Raw genomic sequence first — 17,512 nt, forward strand, 5'->3', positions numbered from 1 at the left:
CCCTCACTCCTAGTATTTCAGTTAAATATTAGCCAGTAACTTTGTGATGTCTTGTTTTGTACATGTTTTTATTCAACAAACTTTTAGGACCTTCAGGAGGTGGCCACACTATATTTATTTATATGTCAAAATTCAGCAGTCACTAGGACCAAAGTGTGGCTTTTTATCACCTCAGTGACTAATTATTTTAATAAAACATATATTTTAATGATTCATCTTAAAATATTTATTTCAACTCTAAATAACTAAGATTTAAAATTCATCAGAACTTGGAGGGATGGGAATTGTATCTATTACTTATACATTGACTTATTCCCTACTGTGGTGCCTGATATCTCCTCAGGGCTATCCCCCTTCTTTTCATGGGTCCTACTGCCCATGAAAGAAGGGAGTGCACGCCATCCCCTGAAGAAGCCGTTGATATGGCGAAACATGTAGGGATGCAGGAGTAACACTTGTTTTAGTTCAGAACTGGAGAGAAGGGAACCACAACAGGGGAGACAGTATACACAGCTAAACAAACAGCTGATATAGAGAATAGATTGACTGAAGGCAGTAGGACCAATGAAAAGAAGGGGGATAGCCCTGAGGAAATATCAGGCACCCCAGTAGGGAATACGTCCATGTATAAGTAATAGATAAAATTCCCATCCCTCCAAGTTCTGATGAATTTTAAATCTTAGTTATTTAGAGTTGAAATAAATATTTTAAGATGAATCATTAAAATGTATGTTTTATTAAAATAATTAGGTGAATCAGTGAGGTGATAAAAAGCCACACTTTGTTATTCCACCTCCTGACACACATTGCCACGTCCTCCATGTATCCGCCCCCCTTGAATTATATTCCGCATTGTTCCCTTCTTCATGGTAAACAACACAGCCTGCCCAGTGACGTCCGAGCGCTCTGCATAATGCCTGCGACTTATGGTGACGTCACCGGGCTCCCTGCGAAGCGAGGAGAAAAGTGAGAAAAGACTCACTTCCGGCAGAGAATTTGTGTAATGAATACGGGCCACCAGAAAAGTATTGGAAAGGTATGAGATATTTATGTCCTTGTTAAACAATTAAACCAATGTCCCCAATCCCGAACAACCCCTTTAAAGCACTCTGGCTCCTTTTTTAAGTCGACAAGAAACAGCCTGGTAGTGCAAGAGAAGAGCTAACACTTAAAGGAGTACTCCGGGACTCATCAATATGTATATCCCAGAGTACCCCTTTAAAACACCAAAAAATCTGTGCCAAAACATGCAACAAGCCCCCTGGCGGTGGGTACAATCTACGCACAGCACATAAGAAATCTTATTCCTCCTAGACGTGCCGGCGCGTCATCTTGAGAGAGGCGAGATTTCCTGTGAACGCGCGCACACAGGAGCGCGCGTTCACAGAAACTGAAGGCAAACCAGTGGATCTACAGCCTGCCAGCGAGGATTTTAACCCCTGAAAGGTATATCAGACGCTGTTTTGTTAACAGCGTCTGATATACCTGGTCCTCTGGTGGTCCCTTTTGCTTGGATCGACCACCAGAGGACACAGGCAGCTCTGTAATAAGTAGCACCACACTACACTACACTACACCCCCCCCCCAGTCACTTATTAACCCCTGATCACCCCCCTGTCATTGATCATCCCCCTGTAAGGCTCCATTCAGACGTCCATATGTGTTTTGCGGATCCGCAAAACACGGACACCGCGGATCTGCAAAACACGGACACCGCAGATCTGCAAAACACGGACACCAGCAGTGTGCTTTCCGCATTTTGCACATTGCCAGAACAATTGCGGACAAGAATATGACATAAGCAATTGCGGACAAGAATATGACATGTTCTATAGGCTCTACAAAAAAATGCAGTGTTTGCCCAATCAGGCCTGATCTTGTGCACACACTTGCGTTCAGTCCGCCCTACCGCAGTGACAGAATTTTTTTTTTTATGATCACTGCAAAAACACTGTAAAATCGCTGTGGTGCTATAAAGATCACTTTTGAGGGGCATAGCGAGTTCATAGAAGATTTATTTTTTGGGCACGGGCACAAGTTAGCAGAACTCACCATACCCCTCACAGAATCCAAATGCGTAAACATTTTTAGACATTTATATTCCAGACTTCTTCTCACGCTTTAGGGCCCCTAAAATGCCAGGGCAGTATAAATACCACACAAGTGACCCCATTTTGGAAAGAAGAAGGTATTCCGTGAGGGGCATGGCGAGTTCCTAGAATATATATATTCTTTTGGTACAAGTTAGCGGAAAATGATATATATATTTTTTTCTCTTACAAAATAATTTTCCGCCAACTTGTGCCCAAAAAAATATATTCTAGGAACTCGCCATGCCCCTCACGGAATACCTTGGGGTGTCTTCTTTCCAAAATGGGGTCACTTGTGTGGTATTTATACTACCCTGGCATTTTAGGGGCCCTAAAGCGTGAGAAGAAGTCTGGAATCCAAATGCCTAAAAATGCCCCCTAAAAGGTACTCATTGGAATTTGAGCCCTTTTGCGCATTTAGGCTGCAAAAAAGTGTCACACATGTGGTATCGCCGTACTCAGGAGTAGTAGCGCAATGTATTTTGGGATGTCTTTTTACATATACCCATGTTGGGTGAGAGAAATAGCTCTCTAAAAGACAACTTTTACCATTTTTTTATACAAAGTTGTCATTTGACAGAGATATTTCTCTCACCCAGCATGGGTATATTTAAAAATACACCCCAAAACATATTGCCCTACTTCTCCTGAGTATGGCGATACCACATGTGCAACACTTTTTTGCAGCCTAGGTGCGTAAAGGGGCCGAAAGTCCAACGAGTACCTTTAGGCTTTACAGGGTTGCTCACAATTTAGCCCCGCCCAAAATGCCAGAACAGTAAACACACCCCACAAATGACCCCATTTCAGAAAGTAGACACCCCAAGGTATTCGCTGAGGGGCATATTGAGTCCATGAAAGATTGAACTTTTTGTCACAAGTTAGCGGAAAGGGAGACTTTGTGAGAAAAAACAAAAAAAAAATCAATTTCCGCTAACTTGTGGGAAAAAAAAACTTCGATGAACTCACAATGCCCCTCATGGAATACCTTGGGGTGTCTTCTTACCAAAATGGGGTCACATGTGGTGTATTTATACTGCCCTGGCATTTTAGGGGCCCTAAAGCGTGAGAATCCAAATGCCTAAAAATGCCCTCCTAAAAGATACTCATTGGAATTTGGGCCCCTTTGCGCACCTAGGCTGCAAAAAAGTGTCACACATGTGGTATCGTCGTACTCAGGAGAAGTAGGGCAATGTGTTTTGGGGTGTATTTTTACATATACCCATGCTGGGTGAGAGAAATATCTCTGTAAAATGACAACTTTGTATAAAAAAATGGGAAAAGTTATCTTTTATAGAGATATTTATCTCACCCAGCATGGGTATATGTTAAAAGACACCCCAAAACACATTGCCCTACTTCTTTTGAGTACAGAGATACCACGTGTGACACTTGTTTGCAGCCAAGATGCATAAAGGGGCCCAAATTCCAATGAGTACTTTTAGGATTTCACAGGGCATTTTTACGCATTTGGATTCCAAACAACTTCTCACGCTTTAGGGCCCCTAAAATGCCCGGGCAGTATAAATACCCCACAAGTGACCTCATTTTGGAAAGAAGACACCCCAAGATATTCCGTGAGGGGTATGGTGAGTTCATGTAAAATTTTATTTTTGTCACAAGTTAGTGGAATATGAGACTTTGTAAGAATAAAATAAAATCATTTTCCGCTTACTTGTGACAAAAAATAAAAACTTCCATGAACTCACTATGCCCATCAGCGAATACCTTAGGGTGTCTACTTTCCGAAATGGGGTCATTTGTGGGGTGTTTCTACTGTCTGGGCATTGTAGAACCTCAGGAAACATGACAGGTGCTCAGAAAGTCAAAGTGCGTAAATTCACATTTTTGCACCATAGTTTGTAAATGCTATAACTTTTACCAAAACCAATAAATATACACTTATTGAATTTTTTTAAATCAAAGACATGTAGAACAATAAATTTAGAGAAAAATGTATATAGAAATGTAGTTTTAATTGAAAAATTTTACAACAGAAAGTGAAAAATTTTGTTTTTTTTGCAAAAATTTCGTTCAATTTCGATTAATATAAAGAAAGTAAAAATGTCAGCAGCAATGAAATACCACCAAATGAAAGCTCTATTAGTGAGAAGAAAAGGAGGCAAAATTCATTTGGGTGGTAAGTTGTATGACCAAGCAATAAACCGTGAAAGTAGTGTAGTGCAGAATTGTAAAAAGTGGTCTGGTCATTAAGGGGGTTTAAGCTAGGGGGGCTGAAGTGGTTAAACAATATTGAGTCTGCTCTGAGTTAGGCCTCATGCACGCGACCGTTCCGTTCTTTTGCGGTCCGCAAATTGCGGATCCGCAAAACACAGAAGCCGCCCGTGTGCCTTCCGCAATTTGGGGAACGAAACAGGCGCAGCCCATTGTAGAAACGGACAAAAATAGGACATGTTATATTTTCTTTGCGGGGCCACGGAACAGAGCAACGGATGTGGACAGCACATGGCGTGCTGTCTGCATCTTTTGCAGCCCCATTAAAGTGAATGGGACCACACCCGAGCCGCAAAAACTGAGGTTCGGATGCGGACCAGAACAACGGTCGTGTGCATGAGGCCTTAACCTCTAAAATAAATAGATTCAATAATTGTATTCATTGTATTGTCTCACATAGACTAGAAATCCAGAAAATGAGAAGGTATGGCTGAGTCTATCCATGTACAAATACAGCCCTGGTATTTCTGCAGTTACCAGTAAACGGGAAACATAATAAGGGCGATTACTAGGTAACACATTCTATCATCTACACCTCCCTCTGGCACATGCGTCCTGAGAGGCCAGAGTGGGAGCAGTCCGCTGGCACCTGTGGGGACATAGTAAGAGCTAGTGTGTGCGTGATGACATAAGACAGCGTGAGGGCAGACTGCTCTTGTTACTGCAGCACGCCAGTTGAGATCTCCTGCTAATGAATGGCGCATGCGAATGGAACAAGCTTGGGCTGATAAACCTGGGTGCAGTAATCTGCTCATGTATAAGAAAATACACTCACCTAAAGAATTATTAGGAACACCTGTTCTAGTTCTCATTAGTGCGATTATCTAGTCAACCAATCACATGGCAGTTGCTTCAATGCATGTAGGGTTGTGGTCCTGGTCAAGACAATCTCCTGAACTCCAAACTGAATGTCAGAATGGGAAAGAAAGGTGATTGCGCGTGGCATGGTTGTTGGTGCCAGACGGGCCAGTCTGAGTATTTCACAATCTGCTCAGTTACTGGGATTTTCACGTACAACCATTTCTAGGGTTTACAAAGAATGGTGTGAAAAGGGAAAAACATCCAGTATGCTGCAGTCCTGTGGGCGAAAAATGCCTTGTTGATGCTAAAGGCCACAGGAGAATGGGCCGACTGATTCAAGCTGATAGAAGAGCAACATTGACTGAAATAACCACTCGTTACAACCGAGGTATGCAGCAAAGCATTTGTGAAGCCACAACACGCACAACCTTGAGGCGGATGGGCTACAACAGAGGAAGACCCCACCACTCATCTCCACTACAAATAGGAAAAAGAGGCTACAATTTGCACAAGCTCACCAAAATTGGACTGTTGAAGACTGGAAAAAAAAAATAATAATATGACAATGAGTTCACTACTAAAATGGCCCCTACAGTCACCAGATCCCAACCCAATAGAGCATCTTTGGGATGTGGTGGAACGGGAGCTTCGTGCCCTGGATGTGCATCCCTCAAATCTCCATCAACTGCAAGATGCTATCCTATTAATATGGGCCAACATTTCTAAAGAATGCTATCAGCACCTTGTTGAATCAATGCCACATAGAATTAAGGCAGTTCTAAAGGCAAAAGGGGGTGGCAACACCGTATTAGTATGGTGTTCCTAATAATTCTTTAGGTGAGTGTAGTCATATAAACTACTGGAAAATGAAGTGTGGCATAGTTATAGGGGTTAAGAAATAGCAGTCGCATCTGAGCCTGTGGGCCCAAAGACTCCCCTGCCATATGGGAAGACACTAGTATTATACATGAAACACAGTTCCCTTGGTATCTGTTACAGATTTTGCATAAGGGCAAAAATCAGCTCTCGCAGAACCTCATAATACACACCATAGCTGTTGCAGAACCTCATAATACACACCCCCACTGGTGAAGAACCTCATAATACTCACCTGCTGCTGCAGAACCTCATAATATGCACCTCAGCTGTTGCAAAACCTCCTAATACTCACCTTTGCTGCTGCAGAACCTCCTAATGCACACCTCACCTGCTGAAGAACCTCATAATACGCACCTCAGCTGCTACAGAACCTCATAATATGAACCTCAGCTGTTACAGAACCTCATAATACACACCTCAGCTGCTGCAGAACCATATAATACACCTCAGCTGCTGCAGAACCATATAATACACAACTCAGCTGCTGTAGAACCTCATATTACATAACTCATGAGAACTACATGTCTCATCCTGACTAGATTGTTATTGAAAATTAGAGGGCAATATATACTCGGAAAACTACAGCACCTACTCCAAGAACCCAACCTCCACGTTCCACAGTACCCACAGCTTCAGCGGCCCCCAGTTACCAACAGCCCAGCAGGCCGGTGACAGCTACACCTCGCTATTCCCGGCCACCCAACAACAACATCACTTGTCATCGTTGTCGCCAAGTGGGGCTTATGCAGAAAAACTGTCCATTGGAGCCCCCCAGAACCAACTGGACCCGACGCGGTTTCCCTCAACCCCAGGCGGCCGTTCACTGCGTGGATTACCAAGTACCCTCTGTGTGGGATGCCAAAGAATTAAGCCGGGAAGAACCCCTGGGTAACTTGTATGAAGCCCTTAGTGTTCAATCCACCATCACTGACAACCGCAAACATAATTGTCAGCTGGTGATGATTAATGGGAAAACTGCTCGCGGACTACAAGACAGTGGCACTACCATAACCCTGGTACAAAGGCACCTCTTTTACAACATAGAGAGACCGGGGAAATTAATTGCTGTGAGGGTGGCAGGGGGGGCAGTGTACCGGATTCCTACCGCTCAGGTACATCTGGATTGGGGTGCTGGAGCAGGCAACGTACAGGTTGGTGTAATGAAAGAGTTGCCCGCCGAGGTAGTGTTGGGCAATGATATTGGCCCTTTGACTTCTGCTTTTGCGGCCACTTCTCCGCAAGAAGTACAAGCCATTACAACCCAAGCCCAAAGTCGTGCTACCGAGAGCCACCCACAATCAACCGAGACCCAGGTAAGCCAACTGACTGTAGCCCCCTTTCCCTGAGATACTCCAGAGGAATTTGGGAAGGAAGTGGGGGGTGGGGGATTTTGGGAAGGAAGTGGGGGGGGGGATTTTGGGAAGGAAGTGGGGGGGGGGGATCCCATCCCACCCTCAGCCATTACAGGGAAAAAGCTAAGGGAGGGCACGGGTGGTTAGAAAAGGAGCAGCTAGTATGGGAGGAAGGTCGCTTGTATCGTTTTACTGAGACTCGGGTCAATGCACCCGGGCCCCAGCAAAAGCACCAGCTGGTAATACCGAGCAAATACCGGCAAGAGCTATTGCGAGTAGCGCATGATGTCCCGTTAGCTGGGCATTTAGGAAGACGCAAGACGTTACACCGGATAACCCAGAACTTATTTTGGCCTGGGGTATCCGACGTCGCCCGGGCATACTGTCAAATCTGTGAAGTATGCCAACGGGTAGGTAAGAGAGGGGATCACCCGAAGGCTAAAATGATTCCCCTTCCTATAATAGAGGAGCCCTTTGCGAGAGTTGCAGTGGACATTGTAGGACCCCTAGCGAAGCCTAGTCACTCCGGTAAGCGCTATATACTTACCGTAGTAGACTACGCCACCCGTTATCCGGAGGCCGTAGCCCTCCCAAATTATTAGGCCGAGACATTGGCGGATGCCCTGGTCAAGATATTCTCTTTTGGATTTCCCAAAGAGATTCTATCAGACCAGGGCACACAGTTCACTGCCGAGGTCACCCAACAACTATGGAAGTTGTGTGGGGTTAACTCGATAACCAGCTCTCCGTACCACCCCCAGACCAATGGGCTCTATGAGCGTTTCAACGGAACATTGAAATAGATGTTGAAAGTGTTCATAGGAGCCTATAGGGACTGAGAGTGATTCCTGCCGCATTTACTGCTCCGGCCACATTCCAGCGGATTGTGGATCGCCTATTAAAGGGTCTCCAGGATTATGCATGTGCCTACCTGGATGGTATCGCCATCCATAGCGATACCTGGAAGGCACACTTAGAACATGTAGGGGAAGTATCGTATAGGATTAGGGGGGCCAGTTTTACCTTGAAGCCAGACAAGTGTCACTCCGGTATGGCGGAGGTACAATACTTGGGCCATCGAGTAGGTTGTGGTAAGCAACGACCAGAACCGGCTAAAATCGAGGCCGTTGTTAATTGGCCCACTCCCCGTACCAAGACACAAGTCGTGGCCTTCCTGGGGACAGCCGGCTACTACCGACGTTTCGTACCCAACTACAGCACCCTAGCCAAACCCCTGACTGACCTCACAAAAAAGAAATTACCCCGACAAGTCCTGTGGTCCCCGGAGTGTGAAGTGGCTTTCCAAGCTTTGAAAAATGCTCTAATTAATGCTCCTGTGTTGGCTGCCCCAGATCCTAACAAAAGGTTTATGGTTCACACAGATGCCTCAAGGTTTGGACTGCGGGTAGCATTAAGCCAGGTCGGCGAGGATGGAGGGGAGCACCCGTTGCCAAGAGAAGTCAGTTATGCGGCCATTGAGAAAGAGTGCCTGGCGCTGGTCTGGGCCCTCAAAAAACTCACCCCCCAACTGTATGGCCGTGCCTTTACGCTCATGACTGACCACAACCCCTTGGTCTGGCTCAACCGGGTCTCTGGAGACAATGCTCGTTTATTATGGTGGAGCCTGGCCCTCCAACCCTATGATTTAACCATCCATTAACGCCCTGGCAAGCAAAACGGCAACGTGGACGGGCTGTCAATGCAAACTGACTTACTATCTGACTGAGCCTGAAGCACCGCCAGCCCCTACTAGTCCAGGAAAGGTCTAACCGTGTCTGCCGGAGCAGGGAGAAAAAGGGGGGCCATTGTGAAGGATGCCCTTCTATGGTGGTCAGCATGTTTTCCTCTCCCTGCTTAAAAGAGACTTTTACAAACTTTTGAACCCTGGTCTAATTCGTGCCAGGTTGGGATGTGTTACATGTATATGTGTATTGTAAAGGGTGGGACATTGTATATTTGAGTAAGTGATGTCTGTCCTATTGTCTCCCCGTGTGTATTGGTAACTTCCCTTTGTCCTGAGAGATAATGGAATTACACCTCGGTTGTCTCCAGGACAGAGGACATTGTGTATTGTCCTGCCTGGGATAATTATGTTAACCATTGTACCATACTTATATCACAGGCAGACGGGAGGATGTTATGTAAGTTGTAACCTATGTGTTGTGGGTTGATGTATATTTGTTGTGGGTGTCTCCCTTGCATGGGAGCAGGGTATAAGAGAGATTGTATTTTTGAATGTGGTGTGCTTCCAGTAAAGTCTTGTTCCAGTATCCAGCTTTGGCTTATATGTGGAATTATTCAGTGCTACCAGCGATTTCTTATTTGGCGAATGGGGGATTCTTCAACTAATTGGAATTAAGGAATTACAAGGCGGTGAGATACAGTGATAACCGTCACAACCACTGCCACCAATGAAATACATGTCACATTTGGGAAGGAAGGGGGGGCGTGGAGAGGGCTACAGAGAGGCGGGAACATGTCACTGACTGCAGGAAAGGACTCCAGTCAGTGTCGTGTTCCCATCTCTCCTGGGCCATCTTCTTTAAAATTAAAGGTAACCTGATTAAATAAAGTGAAAAAGCCCCATCAAACCATGATAGTTTTGTTCCGCATCCAATTCCCATTATTGGGGCATTGGATGCTGACCCCTTTGTTTCAGTGGAGCGGAAAAAGATGCAGACAGCACACAGTGTCTATAGCAGGAGTGGAGCTACGGCGCAGCATGGCAGTGCACGGCTTGAGGCCACCAGACGAACAAATCGGACATGTAGTACTTTTAGTCTGGCGGTCTCTCACCGTGCTGTGCTGTAGCTCTGCCCCTATCCCCATTATAGTCCATGGGCACAGAGCAGCGGCACAGCGAAGTAGTGGCAAGATGGATCTGACAGGGTGAGCAGCCTGTCGGATCCATCCTGCTGCAAGTGTGAAAGTACCCTTACTAATGAGCGCTTCCATCATAGAACGCCCCTTTAGTACAGCCTTTACCTCCACCGCTACTTGTGCTAGTAAAATTTTTTATTAAATTACGGTACCTCCACCTCCATTTGCTCACGCTGTGGAGAACACTCCCTGCTGACAAGAAGCTCAGGACAGGACCTACAAGACGTCATCATGTTGGAGTACCGGTCCTGAGCTTGCAGTCAGCAGCGAATGTTCACCGCAGCCAGGTAAATGCTAATTTTATTTTTTATTTTTTGCAAAAGCAGAGAAGGGGGCACTAATGGGGGCATTACTCTTACTGGGGTCACTAATGGGGACATTATTCTTACTGGGGGCATTATTTTTACTGGGGCACTAATGTGGCCATTACAAATTCTGGGACTTACCCGGGGCGCTCCACTATAACGTCAGAGCGCCCCATGCCATGGATCACATGATCACATGGATCACGTGATCCGTGCGATGTAGAGGCGCTGTGACGTCATTCTGGAGCACCCCGGGAGCGGCACGGACGATAAGTATCTTCTCCTCTGGCTCCCCACTACTTTACCATGGCAGCCGGTGACTTTAGTAGCGTCCTGGCTACCATGGTAACACTGAAAGCATTTTTAAGACTGATCAGTCTTCAAATGCTTTCAGGTGTGTGGCGTTGTGACGGATCCGGCGGGCATTTCCGGTGACGGAAGTGCACGCCGGATCCTCACAACGCCAATGTGAAAGAGGTCTTAGGGTACTTTCACACTAGCGTTTTTCCTTTCCGGCATAGAGATCTGTCCAGTGTCGGAAAGAAACTGATCAGGATTATCCCCATGCATTCTGAATGGAGAGAAATCCATTCAGGATGCATCAGGGTGTCTTCAGTTCAGTCTTTTTGACATTTCAGGACGGAGATAATACCGCAGCATGGTGCGGTTTTATCTCCGTCCTGAAATGCCGGAACACATGACTGAACGCCGGATCCGGCATTAAGAAAAGACTGAAGGACGGATCTGTTCATCTGGTCTGCACATGCACAGACCTTTAAAACAGTGAAAAAAAATACAAGACGGCGCACGGCAAACGGAGAGACGGATCCACACTTGCAATGCATTTGTTGATGGATCCGCAAGCCGGATCAGTCTACAAATGCTTTCAGTTGTCATGCGGTGTGACGGATCCAGCGGGACGGAACAGCCTGCCGGATCCTCACAACGCAAGTGTGAAAGCACCCTAAGTGCGTTTTTTTCCTCACAGATTTTCATACGTATAAGGCCTCATGCACACGACCGTTGTGTGCATCCGTGGCCGTTGTGCCGTTTTCCGTTTTTTTTTGCGGACCCATTGACTTTCAATGGGTCCGTGGAAAAATCGGAAAATGCACCGTTTGGCAGCCGCATCCGTGAGCCGTGTTTCCTGGCCGTGAAAAAAATATGACCTGTCCTATTTTTTTCACGGCCAACGGTTCACGGGCCCATTCAAGTCAATGGGTCCGTGAAAGAACACGGATGCACACAAGATTGGCATCCGTGTCCGTGATCCGTGGCCGTAGGTTGCTTTCATACAGACGGATCTGAAGATCCGTCTGCATAAAAGCTTTTTCTGATCTAAGTTTTCACTTCGTGAAAACTCATTTCCGACAGTATATTCTAACACAGAAGCGTTTCCATGGTGATGGGGACGCTTCTAGTTAGAATACACTGCAAACTTTGTACAAGACTGCCCCCTGCTGCCTGGCAGCACCCGATCTCTTACAGGGGGATATGATAGTACAATTAACCCCATCATATCCCCCTGTAAGAGATCAGGGCTGCCAGGCAGCAGGGGGCAGACCCCCCCCCCCCTCCCCAGTTTGAATATCATTGTGCGGCCCCCCCCCCCTGTTGTTAACTCGTTGGTGGCCAGTGTGTGCACCCCCCTCCCTCCCTCCCTCTATTGTTTTAATACATTGGGGCCAGTGTGCGCGCGCCCCCCCAACCCCCCCTCCCTCCCTTTATTGTTTGAATACATTGGGGCCAGTGTGCGCGCGCCCCCCCAACCCCCCCTCCCTCCCTCTATTGTTTGAATACATTGGGGCCAGTGTGCGCGCGCCCCCCCAACCCCCCCCCCCCCCTCCCTCCCTCTATTGTAATCATCATCGGTGGCAGCGGAGTGGAAGATTTTCATACTTACCTGGCTGCTGGCTGCTGCGATGTCTGCGTCCGGCCGGGAGCTCCTCCTACTGGTAAGTGACAGCAATGCGCCGCACAGACCTGTCACTTACCAGTAGGAGGAGCTCCCGGCCGGACACAGAGATCGCAGCAGCCAGCAGCCAGGTAAGTATGAAAATCTTCCACTCCGCTGCCACCGATGATGATTACAATAGAGGGAGGGAGGGGGGGGGGGGGGTTGGGGGGGCGCGCGCACACTGGCCCCAATGTATTAAAACAATAGAGGGAGGGGGGGTTGGGGGGGCGCGCGCACACTGGCCCCAATGTATTCAAACAATAGAGGGAGGGAGGGGGGGTTGGGGGGGCGCGCGCACACTGGCCCCAATGTATTAAAACAATAGAGGGAGGGAGGGAGGGGGGTGCGCACACTGGCCACCAACGAGTTAACAACAGGGGAGGGGGGGCCCACTGGCCACCAATGAGTTAAAAACAGGGGGGGGGGGTCTGCCCCCTGCTGCCTGGCAGCACCTGCCAGGCAGCAGGGGACAGTCATGTACAGTTTTTTTGTATATTCTAACCTGAAGCGTCTCCATCACCATGGGAACGCCTCTGTGTTAGAATATACTGTCGGAAATGAGTTTCACGATGTAGCTCATATCCGACAGTATATTCTAACATAGAGGCGTTCCCATGGTGATGGGGACGCTACAAGTTAAAATATACCATCGGATTGGAGAAAACTCCAATCCGATGGTATAACAGAACTCCAGACTTTACATTGAAAGTCAATGGGGACGGATCCGTTTGAAATGGCACCATATTGTGTCAACATCAAACGGATCCGTCCCCATTGACTTGCATTGTAATTCAGGACGGATCCGTTTGGCTCCGCACGGCCAGGCGGACACCAAAATGACTTTTTTTTCATGTCCGTGGATCCTCCAAAAATCAAGGAAGACCCACGGACGGAAAAACGGTCACGGATCACGGACCAACGGAACCCCGTTTTGCGGACCGTGAAAAAAAACGTCCGTGTGCATGAGGCCTAAGCCACAGCATAATACAGTACCACCAGAGTGTAAATGAGATTACTTAAATTTCATTTACACTCTGCTTTAGGTGCAGAAATTGACCTAATCTGCACCATGTCGAACCACATACAAACTAAAACAAAAAATTCCCCAAAACTGTAATAAACATCCTCCCCATTCACATAAGACTACATAAATATCAAAATGACCAACACAGAATAGGGAACCTATTTTAATTATGTATTATAGGGCACCTACACAAGTGGCAGATTTTGTGGCAGAAAATTCTGTGACTGAAAACCAGTTCCACCTGAAGTCATGAAAAAATCCATGTGCTTGCCGCCCCATTAAAATGAATGGAACTGATTTTTAGTCGCTAAATTTTCTGCCACAAAATCTGGCGTGTTAAAGCACTGTTAGTGCCAATTTGCAAGCTAAGGGTACTTTCACACCTTCGGCATGGCTATCCGCCGGATCCGCCATGCTGCAATTACCCGTGCACCTATTTCTTTCTCATACACTGTCTCATGTTATTTCAGTCTGGTTGGATGGTGTGGTACTTGGGACTAACCAGTGGCAGCTCTCTGCCGCAGGTTTGCCCTGACTACCCTGCCTGCCAATACTAGCATTTATATGTATTTATATGGCTTGCGGCCATAACAGAAAGTAAATGACTTATTGCCACAATAGATGTCTCTGTACTAGTATATTCTGGGGCCATCCCTCCCTCTTTGGCCGCAGTTTACACCGCTCACAGCACTAGCACTCATGTACCGAGCACAGTTGCTCCCAGTGCTACTGTATAGAATTGAGCTCTTTGGAATATGTATTGTATATGTGATTGTAACATTACCATATGAAACCTCCAGATAGCCCTCTTTTTCATGTTACCGTATTTTTCGCCATATAAGACGCACTTTTTCCCCCCCAAAAGTGGGGGGGAAATAGCAGTGCGTCTTATACGGCGAATGCAGCTTATTTTGCGATTTGCGAATTTTTGTGCGAATTTTCACGCAAATTTTAGCGCAAATTTTTTGCGCAAATTATTTTGCGATTTTCAATGATACACCCGCCGCGATGCCGCGCGGCGGGTGTATCAGCTGTGAGGGAGGAGGGGCTGGGGGCCGGCATCTGCTTTTATAATGACAGCGGGGCCCGTGCAGTGACTATTCTACTACACGGGCCCCGCTCACTCTATCGCCCAAAACTGGTAAATAGTTATGTACATAGTAAATAGTAAATATGTAATAGTAAATAGTTATGTACATAATCGCATAATGAGCGGAGTACTTACAACTACAAACGCTCACCGAGAGGAGGGAGGAGGCAGGCTGGGAGGACGGGCGCTGGCAGTGTGTGAGTCATATGTCACACGCCTGCGCCCCCCACTTTATGAATGAAGCAGGCGGCGTGGGCGCATGACGTATGACTCATGCTGCCAGCGCCTGTCCTCCCGGCCTGCCCCCTCCCTCCTCTCGGCAAGCGCTTGTAGTTGTAAGTACTCCGCTCATTATGCGATTATGCACATAACTATTTACTATTAGACATACGATTATACAGTGAGCTGGGCCCGTGTAGTAGAATACAGTCACTGCACGGGCCCCGCTGTCATTATAAAGCCAGATGCCGGCCCCCAGCCCTGTATTGAGGGTCATTCACTACCGGGACACTTATGGAGGGGATCTGTGGATGACACATAGCATAAGATGCTATGTGTCATACACAGATCCCCCCCATAACTGTCATACACAGAGACCCCAATAAGAGCCACCCACAGATCCCCCATAAGTGTCACCCACAGATCCCCCATAAGTGTCACCCACAGATCCCCCATAAGTGTCACCCACAGATCCCCCATAAGTGTCACCCACAGATCCCCCATAACAGTGCGTCACCCACAGATCCCCCATAACAGTGCGTCACCCACAGTTCCCCCATAACAGTGCCATCCACAGACCACAATTAGTTCAAAACCCACCAAAAGCACACCTTTTGGTTCAAAATATTATTTTTCTTATTTTCCTCCTCAAAAACCTATATGCGTCTTATAGGCCGGTGCGTCTTATAGGGCGAAAAATACGGTATATATTTTTAGCTGTATAATCATGTATTTGTGCACCTATTTATATTATCATGTATTATTGATCTTGATGGCCACCTTATGAATTTTTCTTTCTGTACATTATGTCTTGTCAGCCTGATGAAGGGCGATTATTAAGCCTGAAACGTTGCAACTGACATACCACCTATTCCGGCTAAAATAACATGAAATAAAATCATTAATTATCACCAATAAAGGAGTGCTGTCTAAATATTTGTGACACAAGTTCTGGAGGTGGAGCTTTAGAACACAACCCGGATGTGCACCCACCCTCGCCATTCTATGAATAGAGTGCTGTGGCCTACTTTCCTGTAAAGATTTGAAATACTCCACCACGGTCCCACGTGCACCATTCTTGGCATATTCTAGATGTCGTTCCTGAATGTAAACACACAACACGATACCAGTGGAGTGTTTTCGTTCCCTGAGGAGGACGCGAGAAGAATCACTTCTTCAATCACAGCTTCAAATGAGTTTCTATCAAACTCTAACCCAAGGGCTTCTGTGAACGCACTTAAGAAAACATACCGCAAAGCCATATCACTGGAGCTACACATGGTGACCCTGGCAGAATACTATAAAAAGAAAATCATCCCACGGGGTATCTGTTGCAACCTCCGACCTACCCTGTTCTCATAAGATCCTGAATTCTGTCTGCAATTCAAGAGAATTTTAAATAAAGCGTCATTCGACATTATCCTTTTAACCCTTGAGAGTGCAAACAAAGAAATCAAGAAAACCAAGGAGGAGATCACTACGTTGGAACAGAACCTCTTCCGAGAAACACCAACGGATGAAGCAGCATCCATCCGTAGTAATCTGACCCAGAAAAACAATCATTTCAGACGTACCCTAGAGGAACGTAAGAAGTCCAAGTTCCAGAGAGACGTCAAGGACTACTCTACAAACCAGGTATACCGCACAGTATTATTACAGATACCGTACCCCCCTTTACTTCGGGATCCTCAAGTGCGAGTGAGGCCGATTTTTTAGACAGAGCTACTGGCCGCAACAGAGGCAGAGGCCGACAAGGAGGGCGGGGAAGAAACACAGGAAGAGGAAGACAGAATTTCCGTTCCCAGTCCCGGGACCCAATTTGAACCAGGTCCACGTACAGGAACTAGGCAAAGATCCCTGTAACTCAGAGGATCTGACTATTAACTTATCCAAAAGAAACCTCTCCGCAGACGAAAAATCAGCTCTCAACCTAGGCCTTGGCTTTGTCCCTACAAATCTCTACAACCCATACATACTGGATAAAGAGAGGTCCCCTTTCTTTCGTGCAATCAGACTGAGGGCATACCTGGATATCGAAAAACCAATTTGGATGAACAAACAACCACTACCCGCCTCACCGTTCCAAACACGTACCAGAGGATGCAAGCCTCCAAGTACATATATGCCTCCTAAGAAATACGAGATGATTGAAAAATACATATCTAAAGTCCAGGACAAGATGAACAGCCTTGAAAAGAAATCAACCATGAAAAAGGTGAGATTCAACCTATCTAGGGGCCAAAAAAGCGCATTAAAAAGAACTTGCCAAAGATAGGAACATAATTATCAAACCAGCTGATAAAGGCTCGGGGATAGTTATTATGGACCGTCTAAAATACAAATACGAAATCCTAGGACAATTGAGAGAACATGGTACCTACCAACCATTGGATCAGGACCCCACTAGGAGGTTCCTAACAGAACTGTCTGAAATTGTGGAACATGCCCACGCCAATAAGCTCCTGACAAATAAAATGGTTGAGTACCTGGTTTCCCAATATCCTTGGATTCCAGTAATTTATACACTCCCCAAGGTCCATAAAGACAAGGAGAATCCCCCCGGGAGACCTATCGTCTCGGGATGTGATTCCGTGTTTCAGGCGGCAGCCAAATTATTGGATAACCTATTGCGACCCTATGCCTTGAGTGGCAGGTCGTACATCCGGGACACCACAGATTT

The sequence above is a fragment of the Bufo gargarizans genome, chromosome 3 (genome assembly GCF_014858855.1).
Source record: "Bufo gargarizans isolate SCDJY-AF-19 chromosome 3, ASM1485885v1, whole genome shotgun sequence".
Taxonomy (NCBI): Eukaryota; Metazoa; Chordata; class Amphibia; order Anura; family Bufonidae; genus Bufo; species Bufo gargarizans.